General features: G+C 37.9%; 1 protein-coding gene across 4 annotated transcripts in view; it reads left to right on the top strand.

Moving 5' to 3' along the window:
• DNAJB4 (DnaJ heat shock protein family (Hsp40) member B4) overlaps positions 1–20,467 on the top strand; it is a 34,331-nt gene that overhangs the window by 2,587 nt on the left and 11,277 nt on the right. Inside the window, exon 1 of one of the 4 annotated variants that reach the window (XM_051999368.1) lies at positions 8,270–8,456. The exons of the other annotated variants lie outside the window; for them this stretch is intronic. The gene's annotated coding sequence lies outside the window, so the exon portion shown is untranslated. Of the gene's footprint in view, positions 1–8,269; positions 8,457–20,467 lie in introns of those variants that run through there. 4 annotated transcript variants of the gene reach the window in all.

Genomic DNA, 20,467 nt, shown 5'->3' with positions numbered 1-20,467 from the left:
AGGTCATGGCAATGGGGTGAGGGAAAGGATGAAGAGGAATCCTGACTGGGTTGCCTAGGAAGATGGTCCAGGTAGCAAGGAGGAAGGGGGAAAGAGAATGGTGGAGAGAAAGCTAAGCTAAGGTTTGAATGGTTGGTGTCCCTGTCCAGGAGTCACTTGGAAACATAATTATGGATCTTGGGAGAAAAGCTTGGGCTGAGCCATAAAGGAAATCATGGAAAGCTTTAGGAGTAGAGAGAACAGGCTGCCTCGAGGAAGAGATGGGTATTGGTGGGGCTGAGACCCCTTTAGCTTTGGCAGAAAGTGGCAGGAGGGAAGTAGTGGTGACCACTTGTGTGCAGACTTCTGTGTGGCTGTGGATGGACTTGCTTCAGATGAGCTGTTATAGGGGAGTCATTTGAAAAGGTGCTCATTGAGAAATGCAAAATAACAGTCTTAAGAGTCCATTCATACCTTCAGACTGGCAAAAGTGATAGAAAAGTAAAATGAGAATTGTAGGAGGTAAGGAGGGCACAGCCATTTAACACAGTCTCACTGTAGCTATTGTGTATGGCAATTGGGAAAGATGTTTAAACCATTATTAGGGAAGGTATGTATGAATTGATAGTGAACAGAACCGGAAAAGCAATTTATACAATTAACATTTGTATACAAAAAGTCTATTTTGAAAGTCTTAATTCAGTAACCAACTAACTCCAGAGACCTTGTAGTGAAGTGTGCTACCTTCTGACAGAGATAATGAATTTTTAGTACAAAATGACTTTTTTTTTTTTTTTGGCATAGCCAGTGTGAGAACTTGTTTTGAGGGTTTGGTTTTCGATGGAGGGCATGACTTTTTGGGATATCAAAGAGAAAAAGAATTGAAAAGGGGTCCTTGAAGCACTTAGAAAAATGTGCAAAAGACAACTGGATGAAATCTAGCAGGGAAAAGAGACAACACAGGACAGCTTTGAAAGTTACATGTTGAATTACTTATATATTAGGAAAAGCAAGTCGTACAGTATAGATCTGCAGTTTTATATTTCTCTTTTCTGTTCTACTTTATGGAAATGTTCGTTTTCTTCGAATAAAAAGAAAAATTAACAAAAATTATTGGTTTCTTGTATATGATGCCAGCATTTAAGTGTTATCCAGCTGAAATGAGCAAGATGTTATTCAGCTTAAATGAACACCACTAAAAACACTAATTTTGATAGTTGTACTCTTGAGAAACAAAGAGCATCTTTTTCTTGATAGTAGGTTGGATGCTTTCTTAGTAACGTTTTGTTCCTCTTATCATAAATACCTTATGATATTGTGAAATGTTTGCTTCTCCAGACTAAATATTGATTACAGAGTATTAATTTATAAGCAGACTCCTCCACAAACTCTTCTCTGATGTCTCTTTGTGGATTAAGAGTCATTTAGCCGTCCCTGCAGGATCTTGTCAGTCCCTCTGGGAGCGGAACATAGAGGTCTGTCATCAGGAGACTTTTGTGATGAACCACCTAGGAAGTGAAGAACAGCACCCAGCAGCCCTTGGAGTCGGGGATGGGCCTCCTGTAGTCACAGTAGAAGAGGGGTATGCAAAGGGGACCTGGAAAAGGAGGCTCAATCCCTTTGAGATACGTTTCTGTTCATTCTCTTGGTCCTCTCCTGGGAGAGAAATCTTGTCCCTGATTTATTCTTGGAGTAATTGAATTTGACCAATCTTGGTTTTCTTTCTGTGAATGAAACCAGAAAAGACAGGGACTACGATGCCTTACACTCTCGGAGAGAGAATTAAAGAGCTTGACTGAGTTTTCTTATATGTCCAAAGGCAACAGGGAAAATGTTGGGGGACTTTTGGTCATCTTGTATAATGGGATGAGTATTTGAGAAAATAAGTCACCATGAAAATAGCTACCATTTACAAGCATCATTCAGAAAACAAAGAGATAGGAAACTTTTTTTTTGCTAAATTAATTTGCTAAGTTAATTTGCTAAAACCAAATTAAATTAGTTCATACTTTGGTAATCTGACTTCAGTGCAGTGCAAATGACTACAAGGCACAGGTGTGAATAGGTTAGGTCATGTATCCATATGGAGCTTATGTAGACTATAATGCAGATGGTTAGTCTTATATATATCAGACTGCTTTCTAGTTTTCTTAATTTTTGTCAGCTATGTGGAGTACATAGTACATTCCAGCAGTTGGGGTCCTTTTGTTTACTGAACATTGCCCACTGCCCTATGTTCCATTGCTTCTTGATCTTGTGTATCCAATCTGTTTGATTGAGCATCCTCCCTCCCCCCAGTTTTTAACAAATAACAAATGCTTTTGTTGATTACCACTTTGTAGTATGCTTTGAGATCCATCATTGTCAGACCTGTCCTGCATTCCTCTGTTTTCATTATCTTGAGATTCTTGAACTCCATCTGAATTTTGTTACCTTTTTGTCTTAATTCTATAGTGTGATCCTTTGGCAGTTTGACTGCTGTGAAGCTACATCTATCTATTTAGATATTATCATGTTTGAATAACAACAAAGATCAGTGGACATTTTGTAATTATTTAAGAACTCATTTTGATAAAAAATGTTTTATAGTTAACATTCATGTAAGTCTTCAGTATGTCTGGGGTGGACTTCCATATATGTTTTATATTAATTTTGAGTCTACCTGCTGGGTTTTGTCACTGATAAAAGAGCTGGTAATTTTTTTGCCTTCACTTTATATTTGGCTACTTACTGATTACTAATTGTAGAATTTCTAGTATTTGAAAAAATCATCACATCTTCATGTGCTAGTTTTATTTCCTATTTAATAGACATATAAATGACTGTACTTTGGGCCTAAAGGCAAAAAGATCTGAGTTCAAATGTTGCCTTAGATGCTTACAAGTTTTTTGACTCTGGGTCTTAGACAAATAATTTAACATCCCCTTTGATATCTTCATCTGTAAATACTATAAATGATAACAGTATTTACCTCCCAGGTTTGTTGTGAGTGTAAAATGAAATCATATCTATAAAGCACTATGCAAAACCTTATGTAAATATCAGCCAGCATTGTTCTCTCCTTGTTTTTATTTTATTGCTAGTTATTATTTCTAGAACTGTATTAAATAACAGGAGAAGCCTCTAGGGTTTCTCTATTAAAGGTGATTTTGACTCTTGTTTTTAGATTGATTTCTTAGTTTGCCATGTTAAGTAAAAATCCTTATTCCTTTGTTTTTGATTATATTTTGCCAAAAGTTCTATTGGTATTTTAGTTTTTACTGTTTTTGTAACTAGTGTATAATTTTCATAATGTTGAATCAACCTTATATTTTTGATAGAAGTTGCAAAGTTTTTTTTTTTTTGTTTTTTTTTTTTTTAATAACAAACCCTTTTCAGTAGCAAGGAAAGTAGACTGTCACCTTTGGAGACTTCACATTCAAGAGGAGCTTCTTGAATAAGCAAATATGACACTGAATAATTATAAAGAAAATTAGATTGAGAAAAGCATCTAAACTAGTTCAAGGCTAAGTATATTTAGAAAGGTCTGAACTGGTGCTGAATACTGTTGTGAAAGTGTTAAGGAATCAGTAATCATGATGTCTAAAGGTGGAGGAGATAGTAAAACATGGGGAGAAATTGAACCTTAGAAGCACTCCCCCCCTTCCCTAAATGACTTGTTTGAGATGTCTGTTTTCAAATAATGCAATTAATTTACTCACATAAAATGCTCCTTATTACAAGGGAACAGACAATGTGTGAGGATATACAAAGGCCATTTTGGGAAGAGCTGGTAAGGTAGGCTGGAGGGTAGTGTAAATTGTTAGATATGTAGTATACATACATACATACACACACACACACACACACACATATATATATATATATATATATATATATATATATATATATATGCTGGAAGTACTATGTAAATTATTAGATGTATAGTATGTGTATGGAGCCTTTTTGGGGTGGGAGTGGAGCCAGTGTGGGAATGTGGGACTGACATGACCAGACTTGGATGGATCAGAGAGGGAAGACTTGATAAGGGCCTGAAGTAGAGAATGACCAATAAAGGCGAGGAAGAGGGGAATGTGAGGAATGTGACAATAGAGTGACAGGGTAAGGAAATGTTAGATTCAAGAGATAAAGGATAGCATGGAATTGATTTCTGCCCTGAGGTTGAGATCTTTTCACTAGAAGTTTGGTCATGCTCTTGGCAAAAACTGGAAGAAGGGTTGGTTTGGGGCTGGGGGGTGAAGCTAGTAGGTTCTCTGTGGAGTGCACCAAGTTTGAGATAGCCAAGGGAACACCTGCTTTGAAATGGTCAGTAGGCTCCTAATGGATACCTGGGAAGTGTGTCTCCTGAAGGGAAGAATGGTTTCCCATGGAAGTCACCTAAAAGTACTTTCTAGCTGAGGAGAACTAGGACAGAAAACTCAGAACTATAGAGCCTTTGGGAGGAGGTGTAGGGTAGAGTCAGATGCTTTAGAGAAATATTAAGATGAGAACTGAGAAGAGACCTTTTAATTTGGCAACTAAAGAGACCATTCTAACTTGGGAAAGAGCAGTTTGAATTGTGGTTGGAAATCAGATTGCTTTGAGGTGTTGAGAAATTTGTGAATGAAGGAGGAAATTATTGGGGCAATAAGCGATTATAACCTGTTATTCCTTTAGAAGATCTAATCAACACCAGGATTTTCTCTTATTTTTTATTTTGTCAAAGGAAAAACATTGCCAATTTTTATACTTCACTCTTAACATAGCATTAGTTGTGGGGTAGATATTAGTATAAGATTGGTGTCTCTTGAACTCCATCTAAGGTAATGATCATAGGAATTCTACCTGAGCTAAATAAATGAAACACCTCTATTCAGATCATTCTAAAGGCAATCTTTCCAGCCATATATGAGACTGGATTTCCTAACCTCAATTGGAGTACTCTATCCATTATACCACCTAGCTCCTAGGTTCATTGTGTAAAATTCTGGATTCTGGAAAGATATACTCAAGTCCCCCTTTAACTACTTTCCCCATGCAGGACCATTTTCATTGATTCTTGATCTAAAGTTAGTATGTCTGTTAAAATGCATTTATATTGCTTTGGCTTTGATTGAAGGAAGTTAGTACTGATTATATTCATATTTAGGGTAAAAAAGAAATAGCAAATGAGTCAAAGTAGATAGTTTTACCCAATATCCTCTCAGATGCTACTCAGAAGAATCCACTCATTCTTAGATGCTTAATGGTTTTTATTTTAAGAAAATACTGGATAATAGTGGCTATAACTAATAAGACAATCAAATGAAATAACAAAGTGCTTTGCAAATCTTAAGGCCTTGTGGTCTGTTATTAAGGTTAGTCTTCTTGAAAGACTAAGTGCATATGCAGCATTGCTAGAGGGCTATACCCATTTGACCACTTGTGCAGACACTTTGGGTTCCCTAGGAAGATTTGACTACTCTCACTGCTCTAGGGGTAACCCTAGTTTCAGGATTGTAGCTTCTGAGTCCCCATTAGTGTACTCTGCATAGCAATCAGTTATTTTAACTGAGCTTTTAGTAAAGGAATTTACTGGGAAGATATTGAAAAAATAGTTCATTCAAAATATGTTTCACAAACTGATCCACACTACTCTACCCTTATTCACCCAGAGGAGACTGGGCTCCAAGGACAAAGGTCATAAGCTGCCATGTAGAGAAGGTCATTGTTTCTCTTTGTGCCATCTAGTGCAGCTCCTGCTGTGCCCCTTGCAGCTCTTCTCCCTTCTCTGGTGTCTCTCCCCTGCTGTTGTAAAGTAAGATCAGAAAAGAATAAGGACAAAGAGATGAGGCAGCCGTTGCCTGGGTCCAGGTGGAAAGCTGGACATGGTTAGATCAGAGTTGTTGGTCTCATTCAAAACCACAAAGGAAAAAGCAGAAAAAAGGGCAAGCCATTTAGCAGCCCTGAGTCAGGTTCTGTGTGCTGTATTAGTTTCCACTTGCTGGTCTGGACAGAGGAACCAGACCAAGAGGGTGGGACCTATCGTCTCCAAAGAATCTACCTCTGGATCCTGCTTTGGCTACCCAGGTGTCATTTGGGTGCTATTAAAGATATTTTCTAGTATTGACTCTGTCAAATGTGACATAGATCTGTGCTCATTAAGACTAAATGTTACTCCTTTTTGATGAACTTGTTGGATTTCTTTTCCTTCATATATTTTGTTAGTAAGGATGTACATTTATTTCATGAGAGAGATTAGAAAACATGTAGAGAAGCTAACCAACATATATTAAATGCCTTTTTGGTGAGATGGGGGAAAAAGTACTTTTCTTTAAGTTGTATTTTCTTATAAATAAAACATAATTTAGGAAATATATTTTTTTAAAATAATTTTTATTGACAGAACCCATGCCAGGATAATTTTTTACATTATCCCTTGCACTCACTTCTGTTCCCATTTTTCCCCTCCCTCCCTCCACCGCCTCCCCCAGATGGCAAGCAGTCCTATACGTGTTAAGTATGTCACAGTATATCCTAGATACAATATATGTGTGCAGAACCGAACAGTTCTCTTGTTGCACAGGGAGAATTGGATTCAGAAGATATAAATAACCTGGGAAGAAAAACAAAAATGCAAACAGTTTATATTCATTTCCCAGTGTTCTTTCTTTGGGTGTAGCTGCTTCTGTCCATCATTGATCAATTGAAACTGAGTTAGATCTCTTTGTCAAAGAAATCCACTTATTTAGGAAATATCTGATTGCTAAATACTCAGGTAGGATTGTAGTCTCATGTATTTGAATATTCCCACCAGCAGCTCTGGTCCCCATGTGTTCTTGCTTGACTGCACATCCTTTGGGGTTCTTCAGACTCTGAAGCCTTTAGGGTAGGGCCTGGCTGAAACTTGTCACAGACTCATTGAATGTTTATTTTCAGTTCCATATTTTCTCCCTTTCATCAGTCCCTCCCTCACCATTGAGAAGACAAGAAATACAATACCCATTATACATGTGAATTCAAGCAAATTTCCGTATTAGCCATGTTTGAAAAATAAAAAGAAATTAAGGGGTAAATTGTACTTAAATCTGAGCTCCATCAGTTTTCTTTTTTTTTAAGATAGCTTTTTGTTTTTCAAAATACATGCAAAAATAATTTTCAGCATGACCCTTGCAAAACATTGTGTCCAAAAATTTTCTCCCTCCTTTCCCCCCGTGCCCCCCCCCCATAACAAGTAATCCATTATAAGTTAAAACATGTGCAGTTTTTCTAAACATTTATCATGCTGCCCAAGAAAAATCAGATCAAAAGAGAAATAAAAAACAAGCAAACAACAAAAAAAAAGTTGAAAATGAATATGTTGTGATCCCACATTCGGTCTCCATAGTCCTCTCTCTGGATGCAGATGGCTCTCTCCATTATAAAACTTACTGGAATTGGCTTAAATCATCCCATTTTTTGAAAGCAGCCAAGTCCATTAGAGTAAATCATCACAGTCTTGTTGCTGTTTAAGTTCTCTTGGTTCTACTGACTTAGCATCAGTTGTCTCTCCAAGTCTCTCTAAAATCATCATGCTCATCATTTCTTATAGAATGATTTTCCATGACATTCATGTCCCATAACTTTATTCAGCCATTCTCCAACTGAAGGCCAACCACTCAATTTCCATTTCTTTGCCACTACAAGAAGGGCTGCTGTGAACATTTTTTTTTTTTTTTTGACACATGTGGATCCCTTTCCCTCCTTTAAAATCTCTTTGGGATACAAGCCCAGTAGTGACACTGCTGGATTAAAGGGCATGTGCAGTTTGCTGTCTCTTTGGCATAGTTCCAAATTGCTCTACAGAATGGTTGGATCAATTTACAACTCTACCAACAATGTATTAGTGTCCCAGTTTTCCTTCTGACATTTATCATCTTTTCCCATCAGTGAATAGCTGATCTTGAGGTAAATAGCATTTTATATCATGAGTCCTTTGGAGTTGTGGTGAATCATTGTATTGATCAAAGTTCACACCTAACTCTTTTACGGTTGATTGTTTTTTTTACAATATTGCTATTACTGAATAGATTGTTCTAGTTCTCACTACACTTTGTATCATTTTGTATAGGTCTTCCAAGATTTCTTTGAAACCATCCCCTTCATTTCTTACAGCAAAATAGTATCATGTATATTATATATATATATATATCATGTATCAATAGTATCATACCATAATTAGTTTAGCCATTCCCTAATTGATGGGTTTCCCTTCAGTTTCCATTAGTAACTGAATGTTAAGCCTCTAGAGGTACCCTAGATGTCCTCTACCCTAATCTTTGATTTTCTATAGGAGCAACTGAATCCCAGAGAGGTTGATGACTTACCTAGTTACTCAGCCAGCTATATTCATTGAGCCAAGAGGAAAAGCTATTCATTGATCCAAGATGAAAATTCAGTTCTTCTGACGTCCTCATCTGTATTCTTTCCATGGTGTCACTGAATTGGTTGCATCAAATCATAGTACATATGAAATGAAGGTATTCTATTATTCTCAGTTTGTTTCCCTGTTTCTTAAGGGTATAATGGGGGAGAATTTAACCAAAAATTCTTTATAGTGATTCAGAAGTACATGTTGATTTTTCACTTAACATTCATTAATAATCCTTAATTGTGAACATCTTATTTTAATTCTAAATTTTCTTTTAGAGAAAGATTATTATGAGATAAATCTTAATTTTTCTTCTTTCCCATAAAAACAAACATAATGGGTCTGAAAGTATCTAAAATTACATTCTAATAAACTTTTCCCCCCCTGAAATAGGACTCTTCTCTATTTTGACATTATATTTATAGTAGTGATCTCTTTGGAATTTGCCTCCTGGTTTCATTTGCTCTTGTCTGTCACTTCATCAAATCCTATTCTAACTTCATTTTTTTTTTTATACATTTGGAGAGGAGTTATTTGAAGTTTTTAAAATATTTTGCTTGAAATTTTATTTTTAGGCAAGTTAAACATTTGAAACACCTGTACCGTAGGTCGTAGTGATCACTAGTCTAGGCCTCAATTCTTGCCAGAATCTTATTAATGCTATATCTTAGTATAGAAAATAATTATTTTAAAATATAGTATAGAACTTAATTCTTTGAGTATATCTGTTATATGAGATATTATGCTAGGTGCTGTAGGAAAGCACACAAAAGTGGTTTAAGAATTTTTCTCTTCAAGGGCTTACAGTTAACAGAGGGGGAAAAACAATTATAAAGAAAACAAATAAAGGCAAAAAAAATTAAGTATTCTGAGACTTAAGAACTGTGGAGGTGGATTTGGATTGTAGTTGTGAAACATGAGGTTAGACAAGATTGTGTATCTAGGCAGAAAACCGTTTGGACTATGTGGAAACAGGAGGATGGGGGATGTGTTCAAAGAAAAGTAGCGATCTTAGTTGTCCAAAATTCAAGATGGAAGTAGAATAGGAATTGTGTCCCCAGAAATGCACTTCTGGATAGCTTGGTGATAAGACCGGTTTAACCAAGGCATCTCTGAGTTTGCTTTATTCAGCCAGTGGGACCTGAAAGGAGTGAGAGCACGTGACTTCTTACCAAGATCTCCTGGTTTCCCATCACTGTCAGAAAGGGTGCTGATAGTGCTGGTTCTTAGAAGGCTTTTGTTGTGGAATCATTTTCCAGTTGTGTCCCCATACAGGAAGGGTTGGCCCTTCTCCAGATCATTTTGCAGATGAGGAAACTGAGGCCGACAGGGGAAAGTGACTGGCCCAGGTCACCTAAGAAGTGGCCGAATTTTCAGTTTTATTAACTATTAATGAATGGCCTTTTGAAACTTCTTAACATTACTGTGTGGCCATGGATAGGTCAACTTTTCTCAGTCCCACTTTCCTCTTCTGTAAAATGGAGACGAGAATAGTACATCTCACAGGTTTCTGTGATGCTAACTGCTAGGTAAAAGTTTTGATTTCAATTTCATTGTGACTAAAAACAAGAATCATTATCTCCTCTCTTAAATTTTATTTAAAGGAGTTAATTGAAGAAACATTCCAGAAATGGGTCGATTCTTAGCAACAATGGAATAAATAATGGCCATCTCCCAGGGGCAGGTTCTGGTTCTTGATTTGTAGTCCTTATCTAGACATTTACTGGCCTCTTCATTTCCTTCTCTGGTTTCTTAATATTTCCACTGCAGGAAATTAGTTTTGTCAGAGACACTGCCTTCACTTGAGGCCCATTGAGACCTCTCTCTGAAATTCCACAGATGGTCTTTGAGAATCTCTGAGCCTGCTGACCACCACAGCTAACACTTATGTCGTGTCTCCAATGGGCCAGATGCTAGGGTTAATAAGTGCTTGACAAATAGATCTCATTCAGTCTTCCCAATGACCCAGGGAGGTAGGGAATTTCATGATGGGGAAAACTGAGGCAGACAAAAGGGGAATGACTTGGGGTCATTCAGCTAATACTTCTCTGAAGGTAGATTCAAACTTGGGTCATCCGGACTTCAGATGCCAAGGTCCAGCTACTGTCTCCAACTGTTAAGAAATATTTTGAAGTTAACTAGAATGGTTCATGGGCAGCAAATATACCAGCCCCATTGCTAAAGTCTTTGCAGTTTGGCTGCACCTTAGGCTTAGCCTTTGAGCACTTAGAAGTCATCTGGTATTGTGACTTTAAGTAACCCTAACCCTAAATACCTTCAACTCCTATTGCCCCTCATTTTGTGTGTGTCTGTCCTCTCAGATTATAAACCCTTAAGAACTTACCTCATAGTCTGTGTCATAGACTTCCTCTCACTTTTCCCATAGGGTTTTGCACATAGTAGACCCTCAGAATTTAAAATATTTTTTCCATAATATGGATTAGATGATATTAGCTTAATTTTTCAGATAGTCAGACCCTAAAGTGTAACAGATTATTCTGAATCTAAATATCCCAGATAACGTGATAATTTATTCTGTGTTTAAAAAATTAAAAGTTTTTTAGTGATAACTATGGTGCCAACTGGAAAAATACCTCTCTGGCCATTTTAGTGTCAGGACTTAATAAATGCTAGTTGAACTAAACAGTTGTATTGAGACTACTTATTAAAGTGATCAGCATTTGAATGTTGTCTCTAAAGATATCTAATCACTGAAGAGAGCCACATTCTTGACTGTAAATGATGGGACTCAGACATCATAATGAATTATTTATTCAGAAGTGTTGTCGATGTAATTGACTAGTTGATTTTTTGACAGACTTATGCCATTCTGTATATTGTCTATTGCAAAATGTTGCTTCATAATGAAAGCTAATCATTCAAATTCAAGAGAAAACACTTGACATTTTTTAAAAAACCAGTGGGAAACTACTAAAAAAATTATGCGAGCTAAGCAATATATTTATAGCTCAGCTCAAAAGGTCTCCACCATTCAGAGGTCAGAGTGTGCTTTGCATGGTTGTCTTGCTAATTTGAGGTAGCCTCTCCCTTTTCCATTCTTAGTTCTCACTTATCCATGGACAGTGAAACAGCTGTTTGTACATTTGAGGAGCTCAGTTAGTGGTGCTTCCTTAATGGGAATCAGGTAATGGACTAGATCCTCATGTAGGCATCCTAGCCCAGATGACTCCTTTGTCTCCAAAGTAAGCTAGTGATGGGCTGAGGTTTGAAAAGAAGGGAAAGAAAATGTGATAAGGCAAAGAAAAGAAAATTAGTTTTCTCCTCTCTTCCCTAGGTCAGGTTTACTTAAAGTGGAATCCAAGATTTTGTACGGGGTGGGATTGGGTGAGTGTGAATGAATGCCTCAGTAGAAATCCTTCCCTACTCTGCCTACTCCTTACTGCCTCTTTCACTAATTGTTGGTCCACAGGGCCACCTGTGGGAATTTTTTTAGAATTCATTGTTTTGTTAGAACAGGCATCTATTTTTGAGCATCATCTGGGTCACGTGAAGCCCAGTCAGACTGTAATGATCAGCACTAGGAAATGTGTGAATGCTGAAGGATGTAGATTGAGAAGGCCTTGGAAGTTCAAAGGGGAACATATGAGTGAGTGTCAGGGTCTGGGGGCTTAGACTGAGGAGAGGGAAGGAAGAGGAGGTGATTTCTAAATCATTCGCTGCAGCCCAGACCCCTCTTATGAGTTGCAGACTCACAAGTTCCAGCTGATGCAATTGAGTCAACATGTCCAAAGCTAAGATTGTGTTCTTTTCAGAACTTGCTCATCCTTTGATCTTTCAGGTTTCTGTCAGGGGAAGAGAGGGCTGGTCTGGCAGGTGTCGAGCCTCTTTTTTCTTCAGGTGTGCAGAGTGCTTTATATCTGTGCATATGCATCCATGTACATGTTTGCCCATGTCTAAATAAATGCTCATATATATACACATTTACACAAACAAGGGAATTATACATGTGTACAAACTACTCTCGTTAGATCTTCCCAAAAATCTTGTCTGCTAGGTGCTCCAGGCATTGTCCCTGTTACAGATGAGGAAACTCCCACTTGTAGAAATGATGATGTCTTGCCAGTGGCCACTATGTCAGATCACTCCTGACTCCATGTTATTTATTCAATGAAGCAATCCTCCAAGCATTTATTAAATGCATGATATGTTCCAGACGCTGTGCTAAGTGAAGGAGAGACAAAGTTCAAGTCATCCCATCTCTGCTTTGAGGGGTTTACACTCGGTTAAGGAAACACGTCTGCATAGAAGTAGATAAAAAACACAAAAGTCGATGCTATGTGATTTAGGGGGGGAAGCTTTAGGAATTGGGGACCGGAACAGTCCTCATGTGAGAAATGGGACTTGAGCTGAGCTTTGAAGTATATGAGGAGCGGGGGAGAGGACTTTCCAGGGACATATGTACTGTATTGGATTCTAGGTATTGTAAAGAATTCCTGGGTGTGGTCAGCTCTACATCTTAGGCACATCATTGGCAGCTATGTGGAGAGGAGGAGGCAGGGACACCAAATGGAAGGCTTACTGGTCAGGAGAGAGATTATGAAGAAGCATATGCGAGAGAGAGAAAGAAAAAGAAAGGTGGATGAGAGAACTGTTTTGGAGAGAAAATAGGATGTGAGAGTGGAGATAGGGCTGTGAAGAGTCAGGGAGGGCTCCTAAAGATGCAAATTTGAATGACTGGTGGACTGAGAGTGTCCTTAGCAGAAAGGGGGAACAAATTCTGTTTTGGATATGCTGTCTTCTCTCTATGTAGTTTTAAAAAACTCACACAACTAATTAAAATAAACCCAAATAATGCAGCAGTTTGGAAGATGGATGATTTGTGGCTTAGACTCAACTGGAATCCCTTAACTGCCTGACATTTTGAGTTCTCTTCAGTGAGACAGTTTGCATCCCACTGTGTACCTGGTCTGAACCCTTTCTTAAATTGGTTTTTTCATATTCTCTTGAGATAATATGGCTATAAGAGTATGTGGCCCAGCAGCCATCTTAAAATTTTTTTTAATAGTTTTTTATTTTCAAAATACATGCAAAGATAGTTTTCAATATTCACCCTTGCAAAACCTTGTGTTCCAAAGTTTTCTCCCTCCCCTGATAGCAGATAACCCAATATAGGTTAAATTTGGAATTCTTCTAAACATATTTCCATATTTATTATGCTGCACAAGAAAAATCAAATTGAAAAGAAATGAGGGGGGAAAAGCAAGCAAACCACAACAAAGGTGAAAATACTTATTGTGATCTACATTCAGTCTCTGTAGTTCTCTCTAGATGCACATGGCTCGCTCCATCCCAAATCTATTGGAACTGGCCAGAATCACCTCATGGTGGAAAGAGCCGAGTCTGAGAGAGTTGACCATCACATAATCTTGTTACTGCCGAGTATGAGATTCTCTCGCTTCACTCAGCATCAGTTTATGCAGGTCTCTCCAGGCCTCTCTGAAATCACCCAACAGCCATCTTTTCTGGCCATATATTTCATCAGCTATGTCCTTTGTGTCCTCCTTCATAAGGTCTTCTCAGGTCCATGCATGTGTCTTTACTCATTGAACTTTAAGTACTCCTTGATGACGCTATTTGGGATCATCCTAGGCAGGGTCAGTCCCCGAAAGATTGTTAGGTCAGCTTTGTAGGGTGGCTATCCAGCTACCTGTAATGTTCTGGACAAGGGACCTTCTTCATCTATGTGCTAAGGCCAGCCCCTCTGAGGACTCAGGAGAGGGTAATGGAGCTTGATGTTATGTCTCTCCAGAATCTTCCCATCTGTAACAAATGCCTCTTTAAACTGAGCCTCTTTCTTGATTCTGGTGAAATGACCAATTTTCAAGTCTTCCCAAATATTTATGATCAGAGAATCACAAGTGTTTTCTCTAGTTAGATCTTTCAAGGGATTTCACATGATCTGCAACTGGTCCCTAAACTTCAGTTAGCCTTATGGTGTTTGGAAGGAGGGTTGCAAGTGCTTATCACTGAAATATAAGATGATCAAATATCCTGTGAAATGATACCTGCTTAGCTTTTGACTGTGAGAGAGTCAACCCTGCCAACTCCTCTGCTTGTTTCTCCCAAGGAGAACTTGTAGGCCATCCTCCTACTTATTGTACCCTCTTTCTACACCAGTATCGACTGAGTTTTATGATTTCAAGATTGATATTTTTCTCAATCTAATGATTGATCTTTAACTCACATGATATATAGGGTTGAGGTGGGCCATTTTGTGTCTGTCTTTGTTTGGTCATTCATCTCCACATGGCCCACCTTAAGCTTGTGTATATCTCTCTGTTCCCAGTTGGATTAGTCCTCAGAAAGCAGACACCTCGCATGTGTGAGCATTCAGCGCCCCTGTTCTGTGGGCAGAGACTCCCAATAGCATTTCCAGAGTGCTACCCAACACATGGCTAACTTATTTGATCTTAAAACAACCCAAGGTGGTAGAAGCATCTATTATCTCCATTCTACAGGTAAGGAGACCGACTTGTTTGTGGAAGGAGTCAGACTTGGAGTTCTCCACTTCCTTCTCCACTGTGCCCATTTATTCCCTGACTGTGTGACCTTGGGCAGGTCATCCCTTATCCATTCTGAAATGGGGATCATTGTAGCACTTACCTCTCAGGATTATTGTTGATCCTTCAGCCAGATGAATGCTAGCTATTTTATTTTTAAAAATAATTTCAGTTGTACTTACATTTTCTGCAGTATCCCTTCTGTCCTCCAAACTTCTTCTTAACTATGGTTGTCTGTAGGTTCTGCTCTGGGTCTCCATCTGTCTTCATTCTATATCCTCTTGATATCCCATCTGTGAGTTTAGTTATGTCCAGATTGGTGCTTTCTCCTTTGTTGGAAACTGAATCTTGAATCACCATGATTAGTTGAAAAATTCCATGTAGATGTCCTGCAGGCATCACTCCTTATATCTTGGTCCCAAATCCATCTATCCTTCATATTTTTCCTTTTCTCTTGAAATTATCATCATTTTACCATGAAGTTACACTAGATTTTTTATTCTCTTTCACCCTTATAAGTTGCCAAGTCCTGAAACAGCTTCCTCATTGCTTGGTACATAAGAAGTGTTTCTATTAATTGCTAATTGACTTGACTGGTCCATCTTTCTCCCTGCTGCTGTCCTTATTTCATACAGTTGCTAAATCACTGTTCCAGAAAAAGAACTGATCATATCCCCCTTTCTCTACATGTAGCAATCTTCCATAAATTATTAGCACCCTTGGCAAAGACCAAATCCTGAAATTGGAAATGTAGGCCTTTTTGTGATGCTGGATCCTTCCTGCTTTTCCTGTCCTATTTCCTGTGAGTTTCCTTCTTCCACTCTACTTCCAGTCAGGTCTCTGAACTGTTGCTTATACTGTTTATTGTTCCTTCAGCTCACCATCTTGCTTCCATACTTGTACACCAGGAACACCTCATAGCTGGAATTGCCTCTCTCCTCTCTTCTATATCATCTAGGAGCCAGTTTGGAGAGACCTCTTTTTTCTACCTCCCCATCCTGTGACTGCCCCTTCTTTGCCAATTTTTTTTTTTAAATCAAGTTTTTAGAACTGCCACCTATATGCTAAGGCCCTGGGGATGTTAAGGAAGGCCAACTGATTTGTATTTACTTCTCTGGCGTATCCTTCCCACTTCCAGAAAAATATAAACTCTCCTGGAGGGCAGGAAAGATTTCATCTGTCTTTGCAATATAGTACCCTGTATGTAGTCATTGCTTAATGAGTGTTTGATCGAAGCATAATATCAAGTGGTACACACAACATAGATATAAAAGTGTTAGCTCATTTTTGCTCAGGTTTCCTGGAAACAAACAAATGAGTAAGATGCCATTTACAGGAAGAATTTGTACAAGAATAAAATAGTTATCATCACTCTCTGAAAGTGCTATGGAACTGCATCCTTGGCAACCACTGAAATATAGTATCCAACCCCAGTTGCCAAGTGAAGAACACCTGAACAAGAGGCCCACCAAGGCCAAGAAGGTACGTGAATTTTCTTTGTGGCCCTTCTGGAAGGGCTATCCTAGCCATCTTATTAGGAACATTCTTTAGATAGGAACCTTGATTAACTCATGGGTTAAGACTTATTGGTTAGGCCTCTAGGCCTTCCTAAGGCAGCACTAATCCCCTGGAGCTTCTCTCCTATTCGCTGTTACCCAGGGTTCCCAGTTCTTCAGTTCTCATAGCCCCTTCATCCTTTGCACCCTGATTCTGGATGATCCCCAATTTATCAAAGATCTCTGTAAACTTCAGTCAGGGCCCAGAAATGATCATAATACTGGAGATTTTTTTTTTTAAATAGGGCAGATACCAGAACTACTGTCCTGTGCTTAGAAGTTAGAACTCTGCCACTGAAGCCTAGACATCAGCTTCTTTGGCTGACCTATCATTTAATGACCTATAGGGAAGTTTCAGGTCACTAAGATCCTTTGGTAATTTTTAATCAAAACTGCTCACCAGCTTTTCTTCCCCCAACTTATAGTTGCAAATTGAATTTTTGAAATCTTAGAGTGAGACATTACTTTTATTCCTATTGAATTTCATCTTATTAGATTCAGCCCAAGAACCCCAACCTCTTTTGCAGCTTCATCCCCCCCCAAATTGCCATTTAGTAGTTTTTATTCCTAATGTGTTATTTCAAAAAATTTTAAAGAGGTAATAACACTAGCTGCCTGCTAATCTTCCTTTTAAAATAAAAGTTGAGCAGTGTCTACTGCGTTTGTATCCCCAAGAGATCGGAAAAGGACACCTCTTTTTGTAGTGGTAAGAGACTGGAAACTGAGTTGGGAAATGTCTGAATAAGTTATACAAATGTAATGGAATATTATTGTTCCATAAGAAATGATGAGCAGGCTGATTTTAGAAAAGCCTGGAAAAATTTATATGAACTGATGCTAAGTGAAGTGAGCAGAACCAAGAGAACATTGTACACAGCAATAAAAAGGTTATGTGATGATAAAGCTGATCATCATGTCAGGTGATGGATGTGGCTCTTTTCACTAATAGGGCGATTCAGACCAATTCCAAAAGACTTGGGAAGAGAGCCATCTGCATCTAGAGAGAAGAATAGAGGGACTGGATGTGAATCACAATGTAGTATTTTCACTTTTTTTGTTATTTGCTTGTTTTTTTCTTTCTCTTTTTTTCACTTTTGATCTAGTTTTTCTTGCACAGCATGACAAATGGAAATGTGTTTAAAAGAATTGCAGATGTGTAACCTATATTGGGTTACTTGCTGTCTAAGGGAGGAGGAGAAGATGAAGAGGGAGGGAAGACGGTTTGGAGCACGAGGTTTTACAGGGGTGAATATTGGTAACTGACTTGACATGTATTTTGAAAAAAATAAAAATAAAAAATAAAAAATAAAAAAAAATGAAAATTGAAGTTTTGCCAAAACATCATAGGTACCATTTATGTAGTACTTTGATGTTTACAAAACACTTTTGTGTTTGATCTAAGAATCTCTTTAGGGAGATCAAAACCAAAAATGTCCCATATCCACCAAATGGGCTATTGACTAATGGCCAAGCAAATTGTATGGCACTGATTTAGTTGCATATTAATATGCCATGAGAAATGATGACTATGAAGAATTTAGAGAGCCATGAGAAAACACACAAACTAATACAAAAGCAAGCAGGAGCAGAAAAAACATACATGCACACAGATGTATAAACATGGACTATAACAACGCAAAGGGAAGAAATAAAAAGTTTGAACTTAACATATCATATATGTTAAGTTCAAACTTTTTATTGTTCAAGTTCAAACAAAACTACATTGTTAGTTTTTCAATGATTATCATTGAAGGAAATTTCCAAGATAAGTCAACTGTGCAATTGAAATACATATATTTTTGAGAACAAACTTCCTAATGCAGATGTTAAATATTCATGTATTTTATGTTTATCACCTACTGTGTACAAGCTACTTTACTAAGCTTTGATGTAAATAAGAAGATAAATCGGACCTGATTCCAGCCTTAAAGGAATGTAAACTCTAATGGGGAAAATGAGACCCATAACTATAAAACAGATGTTGGGAAAAGGTATTGGGAAATAATTTCTGCCTGAGAAGGCCAGGGAAAAGTGTCATCTGAGAATGGACCTTGAAGCAAGAAAAGAGTCACAGTAGTATCTGTTGAGATGAACAATTCTAGGAGGTGGCAATGATGTGAGCAAAAACTCAGAGTTGGGAAACTATGAGAAGTATTTGGAAAGGTAGTGAAGTGCAGGAGGAAAGCAAGCTGAAAAAGGCATTGGAGGCCAGGTTGAGAAGGCCTGAGAATTCCTAGGTGAAAGGATTTTGGATTTTTATTTGGAGCTATTGGGAAACTATTCAAGATTTTTAAACAATGGAGTGGTGTACTTTAATTTAATCTCTTAATCTGGTTGCAAATTAGAGAAAAGAGAAGCTAATGACATGAATTGATTAAGTAGGGAAAAGAGCATTTATTAATTGCCTCCTGTGTACCTAGATCTATTGATCCTCACAACTGTAAGGTTGGAGTAGTAATAATGAAAAATAAACATTTGCATAAAATTTACTATTTGCCACACACTAGACTAAACATTTTACAATTATTATCTCATTTGATCCGCCTAATAGGAGGGAGATGACTGTTATCTCTTTTTTCGAATTGAGGAAACAGGTGAAGTGACATGTTCAGGATACAAAGCTATTACATATCTGAAATCAAATTTGAACTCAGATCTTGACACCAGGCCCATTGGCCTATCCACTGAGCCCACTTAACTACCTCTGTTATTTTTCTAACAGATTAGGAAGCTATTTTAATTGTCCAAGCAAAAAGGGAAAACCATTTGAAGTAGAATTTGGGAGTTGTGAATGGTAGTGAAGAAAATCAGGGATGCATGATGATTACATTGCTTTGCAAGTGGATCATTTTGTAATAACAAATACAGCTTTGATAATAATCACATTAAGTTTCTGCAAAATTATAAAATTGGATGACCTGGGTCCAGCTCTAAGTTATGGAGAACATGTTATAAGTTTTACCAGATAACCAAAATCAGCACTTTTTAGAAAGGACAGTGGCTGATCCTGACTTGTAACTAAATTGAAATTTACTTTTGTGATTTTAAAAACATGTTGCAACTAATTAAAACCAACCAAAACAACAGCTAGCTGGCAGTTTGGCAAATGGATGAATTAGGACTTTGACTTTCTAGGTTGAATTCCCCTTGGATTGAGGGGCAGTGCTTCTCCATCCTCCTGTTTACCTTGGTTTAGTCCACTGACACACCTTGGTTTATATAGCTGATTCGATGATTTTGTTTCTATCAGTGTGTTGAAAACAAATCTTAGTAACATTTTTCTTAAATCTTCATTGTATATAGAATGATCCTAATAACATTTCTGGCCACTTAAAAATGATTTTGGTCGGATGATAATTTGCATTTTCGTTTTTTAAAGAAACTCAGTGTTTTCCCTAGAAAATTCATTCTCATTGTAGGGTAATTTTCTTGTTCATGCTTATTGCTTCAGGTATTTATTCCTGCCCTCAATTTATTGGCATTGGGCATTTTAGAATAATTGAAATGAGAAGGTGGCCTTATGGAGTTGTGCTTTTCCCTAAACACAAGATCAGGCTGTCCCCAAAGGTTCAGTGAAGCCTGGGGACTCCCCGTGTGCAGCTCTTTGGCCTCTGAGGTGAGAATCCAAAGATGGCTGGCTAAAAATAGTGGGGTCACCTTTGTACGGTTGCTTTAATGTGTGTCATGGGTTTGATCCACAGGGTCACAGCTTCCCTGGAATATGGCAGCTATTATGACTTACAGATCAGAAAATGGAGCTTCTCTCTTAGCTGGTGACTTGTGGGAGAGCTGAAGTCATGGCTCCCAATTCCATGCTTACAACTTTTCCCATAATACCCATGAGTATCTCTGTGTTTAGGTCATTAAGGTAGTTTTAAAAATATTTTTAAAAAAATTTTTGAGGGAAAAGATTTTAAAGAATCAGAGACCATGGGTGCCAAAGAAGATGGAGATGAAAACCCTCTAAGAGGAGTGGCTCCCTGTGACCACCCAGAGTGTCAGAGATTTAGAGCTGGCAGGGACATGATTGAGTGATTGAGTCC

This window comes from Antechinus flavipes, chromosome 4 (genome assembly GCF_016432865.1).
Source record: "Antechinus flavipes isolate AdamAnt ecotype Samford, QLD, Australia chromosome 4, AdamAnt_v2, whole genome shotgun sequence".
Taxonomy (NCBI): Eukaryota; Metazoa; Chordata; class Mammalia; order Dasyuromorphia; family Dasyuridae; genus Antechinus; species Antechinus flavipes.
The sequence above is the reverse complement of the archived record's forward strand: the minus strand, read 5'-3'. Positions and strand labels throughout refer to the sequence as shown.